We start from the raw sequence: 11,602 nt of genomic DNA, 5'->3' as shown, positions 1-11,602 counted from the left end.
GGATTTTATAACAATTATTCATAACTTTTAGGTAAGGTTTTGTTGGCCAGTCAGTGCCAGCTTTACTGAAGGAAAAATGGCACAAAATATTTATATAAAGAAACATAATCTGAAAAGTATTTTTAATCTAATTTCTTTAATATTTGAAAAATTATTACAACCTTTTCTTTGGACTCATAAAAAATATGCACAAATTGAGAATCATTCATTGATTTTATTGATTTTCATCTTGTTAGGAAAATCTTGCCACATTGGCGATTTTTTTTCTTAGAAAAGTTTAATAGTGTTTTTAAAATATTTAAGATATTTGTCTATGTTAGTCCAGGCAATTGTTTTAAGCAAGAAGGCATAACTATTTTTAAATTAAATCGTTGCTTCAATTTTAGGCTCTGAACATATAAAATTTTTTCTAAGACCTTGGCGAAAGAGCTTCCAAAAACATCTAAACATTTCCAAAATAACTAATCATAAATGAATGGAATTAAGTTTTCTAAAAATAGAATAACGTTTTAGCAGGAATACTAACTATTTTCCTCAGAGTAACAAAAAAAGTATTGACAATAAATTACAGGTATTACAATAATTCTTCCATTATTCTTCCTTATTTATTTCAGCAATTATTGCGATTTAATAAGAATAATAATGCGACAAAATCAATATCAATTTTTTATTTTATTTTTTAGTTTCAAATTGCAGTTTCGAAAGCTCTTTAATTTCAATTAGCGTTCTTTAAATTTTCCATCCTACCCTAATTAAGAATTGAAATGGGAAATCTTTGCTCCTTATAAATCGAACTAAAAAATTTTTTCTGTCTTAATGATAAGAAAATTATTTTAGGAAATAAGTAGTATTTTGAAATATCTATCTTGTTAATTTCATTGTTAATGAGAGAATTTTTTGCTAGACTCAGTCGAAAATGTATCGAAGCTGATAATTGTTTTCCTATTTCAAATTCAAACAGTATAATTATTTTTTTGTTCAAATAATAATTTAATTTTAGCATATTCATTTCCATGCTAATTAAGTTCAATCCTCATTAAAATAAAAGTCGTACTTTATGTTCAAGGTTAATAATTATTTAAAACTGTGAGGCTTATTCACTATTTTAAATCCTGGGATTTAAAGTGGGGAGTTTTTTTTGGAGATTTTAGTATGAACATAATCCCCGACCTGATATAACATGAATTGTTTTTGAATTTAATTAACGATTATAGGAATGAAGAAATAGAATTTAAGAATCAATTCCTAATAATAAGAAAACTTTGCAGATGCAAGTGAATTTATGTTCAAAAAAGAAATTTTACTTCATTAAAAGAAGAAAACTCAATGAGAATTACATTAACACAATTTCATCATTAGTTCTGTAAGTAGTTTCGATTTCTGACCACTTCTTCATTTTCTTCATTGAACTGATTGAACCTTATTGAACAATTTTAATTTTTTAGACGGTAAGTAATTTTAAATCTTTTTCGAAACTTTCAAATTTTAAAATTGTTTACAAACATAAATTTTAATATTTGATATCTATATTCAATAGGACAGATTTCAATGAATAAAATGAAACAAAAGTATGAAAAAATTTAAACTAGCTATGAAGTATATAACAAATTATTAAATATAATTAGTAAAAATAGTTAAATTTTGGTAATTAGTTAGATTCTGCTAATCTGTTCCAAAATAAATTATGAAAATGTATTTTTGTTATTCTCCGTATGTTAACATTGAAGTAGAATCTTTCATCTATCTGAAGGAGATCTTCTACGCCTTGACGCAGATAAGGCACCGGTGGCTCTTAGCTCTACTTACAAGTAAGAATAAATTTCGATATTTTTTAATTATAAAAACAGTCTAATAGTTACGAAAAAATCTGTTAAATTATTAGAATTATATTTGTACTAAAATATAAAATTCAAAATTGTATTATGAAAGTTTTTTTCATTCATATTTTAAAAATTTATGAATGATTGATTTCGTAAATTAAAGAAATTTCAATGATAAATAACCATTTTTTCTTAGATCTAAATAAGTGCAAATCTGAAAAATTATTGTTTGAGAGATTTTACCTTTAACTCAGAAAAAGACACTAGAGTTTCAAGTCATATTTCATAACCATAAATTATTAAAATTCTAAATATAATATTTTTTACTTATTTTGATCTTTAATTAATAGGAAATAATGAAAAAAAATATTAATAATAAGCTTAGTAAAAATTCTGCTTCAAAGGGTTAAACCTGAACATTCAATTTGTTGTATACTATTTTAAAAGGTTGCAAGCGTTATAACAACAAAAATATATACTACATTTTTTAGAATTATTTTTATGAAACAAAATCATTTTTATATTTTGATTATTGCTACAATATGTAACGTTTTACGCTAGTCAATAGATAGCACACGTAAAAGGCAAAGTTACTTATGGATCCCGGATTTTGGTGACCAAAATAAATACCATAAATGCCCTTAATGCAAAAAAAGACTTAGAGATGTAAAAAAAGAAAGTACAAAAACGCTAAAAATTTTATTATTATTAATGCAAAAATATTATACAAAAATGTTTTTCTTAGTGAAAAATGCTTTTACTCATGCCAAAATATATAAATCAATGCAATACTTGTTCTACGTATATTAAAGTTTGACATATCATATAATATCCAAAAATAACAAAATTATGTTGACTCCTGAACATTTTCCTTTTGTATATCATTTTTAATTAACTTAAAATTTTCCAATATTACTATATATCATAATTACATTGAATTTATTAATGTTTGTTTGATACTATGAAATGTATAATAGTATCTCGTCCCTGAAAAAAATGCTTATACCTGAAGAAGCTTTTTTTACTGTATACTGTTGCAGTTGGTGCAAATTCGAAAATAATACGAAAGCTTAATAAATAATAAAAATCGGAGGAATATACTTAATTACCCCAAATCTTAATATAATTCCACCAAATCTTAAAAAATGCTTTGAAATGATTTAAAAAAATCGTGGTGAACATCTAAAAAAATATGAACTAAAAGAAAAAACTTCCCCAAAAAATGTTATTCCATCAAAATCCGGGCCTTATATATTACTTTGAGTGTTATGTATTCTATACCTTTAATTAAAATGGAATTTATCTCATTTTAAGATAGTTTAAATAATATCTCTTAAAATTAAATAAACGAAAGTCTTATGGTCCATTTCGATTTATTTTCGTTTGAAAATAACAATTTTAACCATTTTCCACTATCACCTTTCATTTTTCTTGCGGCAAAAATTATTGTGATGTTGGAAATTCGCCTTAAGCTAAACTGCACTCTCGGACATGGGAAAACATTTACTCTTGCCATTGAAAAATGATTCGTATTTACCTTAGAAAATGAAATTGAAATCAGAAAAGTTTTTAGCAAACAAAATACCACTCCTGGGTGGTCGGGTAGGGACCTTGCTCCTAAATATAACATAGTTTTTCAAGTATTTGAGGATTATCAGAACAAGAATTGTATCGAAATCGATATATAATCAAAGAAGGGGAGGGTATTCAAGCACACATACATTAGGGGTTTATATACTCAGGGGTCTACAAATCAATGCCAGCAGTTTACCCCAAAAAATGTGGCTGGCTCCTAATGCTGTAGCTAATTTTAAATTTGAAAAAAGAAAAAAACTTGAATGATGAAAAAAAAAATTTCTAAAAAGAATGACATCTGACCAGAAAATCTTTGAAATATTAACTAGGCACGTATGTAGTTTGATTTTTAGCTTGTGTAATTGTGCATTAAGCATGCCATACTTTTGATCACTTCATGTATTTTTAGATTATATATGCTTAAAAAAAACCATAATTATTTTTGTATAATGTTTCATATAAATAAAGCTGTTGTACTACTTTTCATTCTATAATATGTTGACGGAGGGATTGAGTGGTTAACAGAAATTTTAATGAAGGACCAGGATGAGGAAAGTAAAACCCAGGATTTTGAACCCTTAGTCAATTTAAATGAATCAGTTGGATGTTTAGGGGCCGTGGAATCAACGGAGAGGCCTGAGTCCCGAAAGTTTGATTCTTGATTCGAAGGAAAGGATGTGAACGTGAAGGGTGGGGTGAAACGATTTCCTGAATGGAGTAGTTCGAATGTTAATAGAAAAGGCAAGTTGCCGCGTGAATCGCTGCGAAAAAATAGTACTAGCTCAGAAGGATGGTCCCCGAAATGTTACCATTGTGGAGAGGTAGGGCACTTAAAGAGTGGTTGTCCGAAAATAAATAGATCTAATTTAAGATCAGAAGAAAGATCGAGTTAAGCAAAATTCTGTAAAATACGTTGATCAGTATATTCCCGAGCAAAGGGTGAAAAAAAAAACGAATCGGATCTGCGGAAAATAGAGGTGGTTGAGGAGAAGGCATGTTTCTCAAAAATAATAGTGTTCCTGAAATAAGCGCATCAGAGCGATCTTAGTTCCCGAAGAAAATTTAAAGATGTAGAGGAAAAGCTCGTTAATGTTCCTAGTAACTGTGGAATAGGGGAAGGAATTGTAAACCCTAGTGAAAAAATACCAGTAGTGGTCAAAAGTAAAAACGAGATGATGGGGATCGAGGGAGTTTAAATTTAGAGGAGCAGGCTTTTGAAAATCAGAGGATGAACGGCGGGGGAAAAGAGCGGGAGAAAAAGATGATATGTGCTGAGGGAAAAGAACAGGAAGGGGACACTCAGGACACTGATCTTGCTTGCAAGAATTCGGACGAGAGAGGAGTGCGAATTACTCCGGAGAAAAAGGGGTCAAGATAAGGAATCACCCTTTTCTTATAGCCAACGAAGAGGAGCAGGTACAAGGCTCGAAATTAGAAGAAATGTTACAGGAAGTGAGGGAGGATGGCAGAGTCAGGGAAATTTGTGGTCAGCGAGGGGTTGAAGTGACTGTTAAATGTCCAATTAACGCCCTGAGGAGTGGGGAACTACCCCACAAGGGAGAGAAAAATTGTTTAGGTATCTTATGAATGATTTGTACACAGCTGCGAATTCCAACACTCCTGATGTCACAATTAAAACCCATAAGGTGCAGGTGAAAATAAGAATTTGTTTTCAGAAAGGGGGTCCTGAAAGAAAATGTCCTTCGATTCCTCCACGACACTTCCTGTGTCCACGACACTTCCGAGGGGAACGACACTTCCTGTGTCCCTTACCCTCTGACCCTCGGATCAGGGGTCTATCAAATGCGTGGGAGAGGAATCAGAATCCTGACAGTGGTAAAAAATTAATATTCAGTGCATTTATTATTCGTAAGTGGTAATTTGTTACAGTAGTTTTCTAACAATCATGATCCAAATATCTCCAGTTATTTTCAGATCATCCAATGCGAATAAGTGATCAAAAGTCAAAAATTCTTCAGAAAGTCAATAATTCAGCATTGAATGAAAGATTCTCATTCCATCCATAGAATTAGCATAAGTAGTAGAAAGCATGAGAAAAGATATACTCACCCATCTTATCAATCGATATGAGTGAAATTTTAATCGATGTTAGGCTTCAAATTATGCTTTGGAATAAGCTTCATCTAGTGATATAAATGACTCAATCATATGAATGGGTGACTCAATCATATGAGACAATGTCAATCGATATGAGTGAAATTTTAATCGATGTTAGGCCTCAAATTATGCTTTAGAATGAGCTCCATTTAGTCATATAAATGACGCAATCATATGTGTGAATGACTCAATCATATGAGACAATATCAATCGATACGAATGGAACTTTAATCGATGTTAGGCTTCAAATTATGCTTTGGAATGAGCTTCATTTAGTCACATAAATGGCACAATCATATGCGTGGATGACTCAATCATATGAGACAATATCAATCGATATGAGTGGAATTTTAATCGATGTTAGGCTTCAAATTATGCTTTGGAATGAGCTTCATCTAGTCATATAAAAGATTTTGAATCCAATCCGGAATCTCCTGGATCAAGTGTTGGAAGAAATTTGCCTTCTTGGAGGAGGGCTTGATGTACCCGCATTTGCGTTACACGGAGAAGAAAACCTCTCGTGGTTAGCTTGACGGCAAGGGGACTCTAACCCTTGATCCGTCTACCACTGAGGATATTTTGCGGCAGCACTGTGGTCGAAGTGAGCTGGCTGCGGAATTCACATCAACCAGCAATCGCTGGGATTCGAACTCGTATCACCTCATTGAGAGGAAAACACTCCATCTCCTGAACCACCGCGGCTCATCATTCGCCCTTTTATCTAACCATTGTTGAACAGCTGACCCAAGTTTTAGTTTACAACTACCGATGTCCAGCTCTGTAGCCTTGTAATTTTGAACTCAATCCAGAAGACAAAGGAACTCCTGGATCAAGTATTGTGATAAATTGGCCATCGTAGAGCACGGCTTGATAGAACTAATCCGCATTTGCGTTACATGGAGATGAAAACTTCGAAAACCTCCCACGGTTAGCCTAAAGGCAAGGGGACTCAAATCCTTGATCTGTCTACCAGTGAGGATATTTTACGTTAGCACTGTGGTCGGTGCGAGCCGGGTGTGAAATTCGTATCGACCAGCCATCGTTGGGATTCGAACCTGGTTCACGTCATTGGAAGGTAAACGCTCTATCCTCTGAGCCACCACGGCTCCATCGTTCACCCTTAGAGATTTTGTGTTTTCACACTTCTTTCTTGAAATTTTGCTTCATTCTATAAACGAACCTTTAATGAACCTATTTTCTGAAAAATGCTATCAGTAGTTTATTTAATCGATTGGAACATTCATTTTCTTCAAAAATATCCACTATTAAAAAGGCTATAACTGGCTAGTAGAAAAAATTTCTTAATTTTACCCTATTCTATTAAACTACCTCTAAAAAAATGCTTATTTCAGAATTGTGTTTGTATAATTTTGTCGGAAAAGATCAATAAAGAATACTGCGTGCAATATTTCAAATATTTGCATTAGGTGCCTTCCAGATTCGATCGAAAGCATGCTTTGAAAAACATTACAAAGTAGAGTCCACCCTCCACTTAATTGTGAAAATCAAACACGGATTGATTTTTTTTAATTGAATTTTTTCCCCTCTGTCTGGAACGCTTTGACTTCGTCGGGAGGGAAGAAACCTTTTAAGGAATGCCGACATTCATAAAGAAAGCATAGAATGAATGGATTTGCCTGGAGAAAAAAAATCTTTTCTGTCGTTTAGAATTTGTATAAGGAATTTGTTTTATGTTACAATTAAACTAAGGGGATTCTTTTTTTCTGCTTGAAAAAAAATCTTCTCAAAGGGGATCCGTCCCCACAATGAACATATACCCTAAAAAGAAGAAGAAAAAAAAAGGAAAACAAATGAAGGAAAAAATTTCTGTTACACGTTTGGAGATTTCTTTGGCGTTTAAAAGCGTAAAAAAAGTTTCTGTAAAATTTTAAAAATTAAGATGTTTTCTTCCAAAACAGTTGTATATCTGTTATTCCCCATTCAATAAGAATAAGCGAATTTAAATTGTTGCTTGTAATTCTGTTTAACAAAAAGCCCCTGATTGCAAAATGATCCATTTTAAGGATATCGTTTTCGTTAAAACAGTGATACAAGGGCTAAATTAAGCAGAATTTTAGCCTCAAGATCATGAGGTCGTAGTAATTTTTCAACTTTTTTTACAATTCATTTATTCCCATCGCGCATTAGACGCTGTTTACAATATCGTTCAATAACTTAAATCAATTATGACTATCCGTGCCATCAAAGGTTATATTGGCCGGTTGGTTGGACGTTGGGCCCATGTTCAAGAGGTAGTGAGTTCGATCCCCCCTGACCGGCCAACTGAAGACTCACCATTTAGTAAATGGTGACTGGTACACGTTGACTCTGTCGGATCACTAAGTCCTCCATTTTCCCATAACAAATCAATATCTCTGGGGGTACTAAATTGGAGATTTATTGTTCTCATGGTTCAGGTTGAAATTACGATCTGTGGATGCATGAATGGGTCCGTCTTTGAAAACGGAATGTGACGTGTGTGACGCGTGACGTATTCTTAACCATAGATGGCGCCACTGAAAAACCAACATTTAATGATGCTTATGATTTTATTAAACAAGTTACAATTCCATTTATCAATAATTGTCTTGTGGGAAAGGGATTCTGAAAACAATCAGAGCACATCACATTATATAACATATCATATGCCCATATGTCATAAAGTAGTCAGGCTATATATTAAAAATAACAACTAAAGACGGACTTTTTTTTTAATGACAAAAATAAAACCACCGTCTTGATTTTATTTATGTTTAAAAGTATGATATTTTACATTATGAGAAAAAATGGAGGTGGTGAAATTTGTTATTTCCCTGTAAAAAATTCTTAAAATTTGAAAAAATAAATAAATAAATAAAAAAATCATAACGACAATTATTTCAATAAAATCTTTGTAAATCATTTTATAAATATTTATAGAATTTTAACATTTTAATTGTATAGTTTTGACACAAATATTAAAGACAATACAAATATTATTTTGACACAAATATAAAGGAAATCGGATTATAAATAAAAAAGGTGCTGGCATTTTTAACACATAAGCCATCATCTGTGGTTAAACCATTTTCTTAAATTGAGTCAAATTTCAAAATTGCCTCCTATTCATAGCTTTAGTTCGACTCCCGTAGCTGTAGTTTTAGTTTTCATCAAAAAATATGGTCGATAACTACTCTCCCCACATTGGTGACCTTCGGACGTGATGTGAACACGCTTACCTTGGCAGTAACGCCCACTTCGATATGAACACGCCAACCTAAACAGTAACGCCTACTTCGATGGATGATCCACATTGAATAGTTGACTTGCTACTTGTGACTGCAACATTATCCACCTTCTCGCACTGTTGCTACTCAGTCTCGAGCACACAACGTCGGCCTGCATATACACTCGACTGCTAAAGGCAACACAGGAGCGACTACGACCATGAAGTTAATACACCTCTCACATTCAGCACTCAAAAAAATACGGTGATCTTAATACAGCTCTCCCGGCTTCGCACAAAACAGCAATGAATCAACTAATGGTATTCGTTCATCGAATTCTATCACAGCTATAATTCTGGTGGGGGAGTACTGTAGCGTATCTACCCCTACAAAATTACAACTACAATTCACTAGTATATAAGACATGTTAACTCGACTCTATGTCAGGGTACCTTTTCATAGATGACGGTCGACATGGTCGATAACTACTCTCCCCACAATTTCATTAATATAACATATAATTATTATTTCATTATAAATATTATTTCATTAATATAATATGTAATTATTATTTCATTATAAATATTATTTCATTAATATAATATGTAATTATTATTTCATTATAAATATTATTTCATTAATATAATATGTAATTATTATTTCATTATAAATATTATTTCATTAATATAATATGTAATTATTATTTCATTATAAATATTATTTCATTAATATAATATGTAATTATTATTTCATTATAAATATTATTTCATTAATATAATATGTAATTATTATTTCATTATAAATATTATTTCATTAATATAATATGTAATTATTATTTCATTATAAATATTATTTCATTAATATAATATGTAATTATTATTTCATTATAAATATTATTTCATTAATATAATATGTAATTATTATTTCATTATAAATATTATTTCATTAATATAATATGTAATTATTATTTCATTATAAATATTATTTCATTAATATAATATATAATTATTATTTCATTATAAATATTATTTCATTAATATAATATGTAATTATTATTTCATTATAAATATTATTTCATTAATATATAATTATTTCATTAATATAATATATAATTATTTCATTAATTATAAATATTATTTCATTAATATTTCTTTGCAAATCCTTATTGATAAATCAATAAGGATTTGCAAAGAAATTGCATTTATATACCGTACTTTGTACCTTGTAATAGAATTCGAACAAAAATATTTTTCTTTGAAAATTTTAAATAAATAAATATTTACTTTGAAAGCTAATCAATATTTCTAATCTAAATACTAAAAGGTTTTTAAAGAAGTGAGTTCTCGAACATTTTTAGAATTTCTGAAAAAATTACGGCAAAAAGGAATCGCATCCCTTTTTCCTTCAATAATTCTCATTTCAATTAGCTCTGACAAACAAGCTTTTTGTATTTCATTTACAACGAAAAAATATACTTTTCATTTCAACAAAATCTTAGAACTATTCAGCATATAATTAAGATGGAGAAACATGATTTCCTCATTTTTATCATTAAGAATTTTGATTAAAGCTGGCACGTATGAATGGAAAGGATATTTTTTATCCTCGAAAATTAATTTTTTTTAATATTAAAAAAGTTTAAAAAAAAAAAAAAAAAAGAACATTTTTTGCTTATACTTAATTCAGTTTTTGCTCCTCTTTATCGAGCATCCCTTGTAAAAGTCATGATTACCAGATATAGGCAAAGAAAAAAAGGTAATCGATTACACATTTCCAGCTTCCATTTTTCAATTACTAGTAATCATGATTGCAACACATAATTCTGATTACGGGATTTTAATAATAATTACAGTAATCAATTACTTGTAATCGGGATTACAATTTTGCATGATTTTTATTATTACCGTAATCATGATTACAAGTAATCAAAATATATTATTACATGCAATCATGATTACATTTAACATAATTACCAGTAATCGAAACACACAAATACAAGTAAATACGATTGTATACTGAATTCATCATTATATTACACAATACAGATTGTATAACGTGTTGGATAATGATTTATTTCGTACGTATTTACATACAAAGTATGTAAGTATGTATGTGACGAAAATGTACATACATATGCATTCCTAAAATATATATATACAATAGGGAGCAAAAGATTTGAGACGATATGTTTTTCTTTTCTCTTTCGGTAAGCAAAATTTCTTATTGATGTAAATTAGCTATTTGTAGCTTTAGTCATCCTATACGAGGAGAAACAAATAATAGACTGGACAATTTTCAATTTGAAAATTATGTTAATTTTGTTTATTATCCTCCGCTTCGAAGGGGTTATCATTTTTACATAAGTACGGGTTTCCCAATCCCATGATGCTATTCAGGACTTAATTCCTTTTGTTTTGTTCCCATTTTCTTCCTCCCTTCATTGGTTTCCTTCAGACATAATTCAAGCACCATTTAGTTTCCTTGAGCTAGGTATAAATTATTGTAAGTTGTTTTTAATCATGAGATTGGTGCAGTGCAACCGCATTCGAATGTTGTTTAGTTCGTCGTCCTATGTTGTTCAATTTGTTTATCTTTTTTTTTCTTCCAATTCCCACCTGTGTTAACATTCGTCAATTCAGGCATATACAGGGCGATTTTGTTGGCCCCTCTTTCAGGGGCACCATATTAGGTGGTCGCTAACACAGTGAGGACAGATGGTACAGAGAAGGAAAGAACATCCATGCCTTGCCCGGGATTCGTACCCAGAACCTTTCTGATACAAGGACAGTTCCCTGCCCCCTACACAGGCCTAAAGAACTATTTGTTTATCTATGTGCTATCGAAAAAAATATTGTGGCACGAAGTAGGAAAAAAATATTATAA

Source organism: Parasteatoda tepidariorum, chromosome 6 (assembly GCF_043381705.1).
Source record: "Parasteatoda tepidariorum isolate YZ-2023 chromosome 6, CAS_Ptep_4.0, whole genome shotgun sequence".
Taxonomy (NCBI): domain Eukaryota; kingdom Metazoa; phylum Arthropoda; class Arachnida; order Araneae; family Theridiidae; genus Parasteatoda; species Parasteatoda tepidariorum.
The sequence above is the reverse complement of the archived record's forward strand: the minus strand, read 5'-3'. Positions refer to the sequence as shown.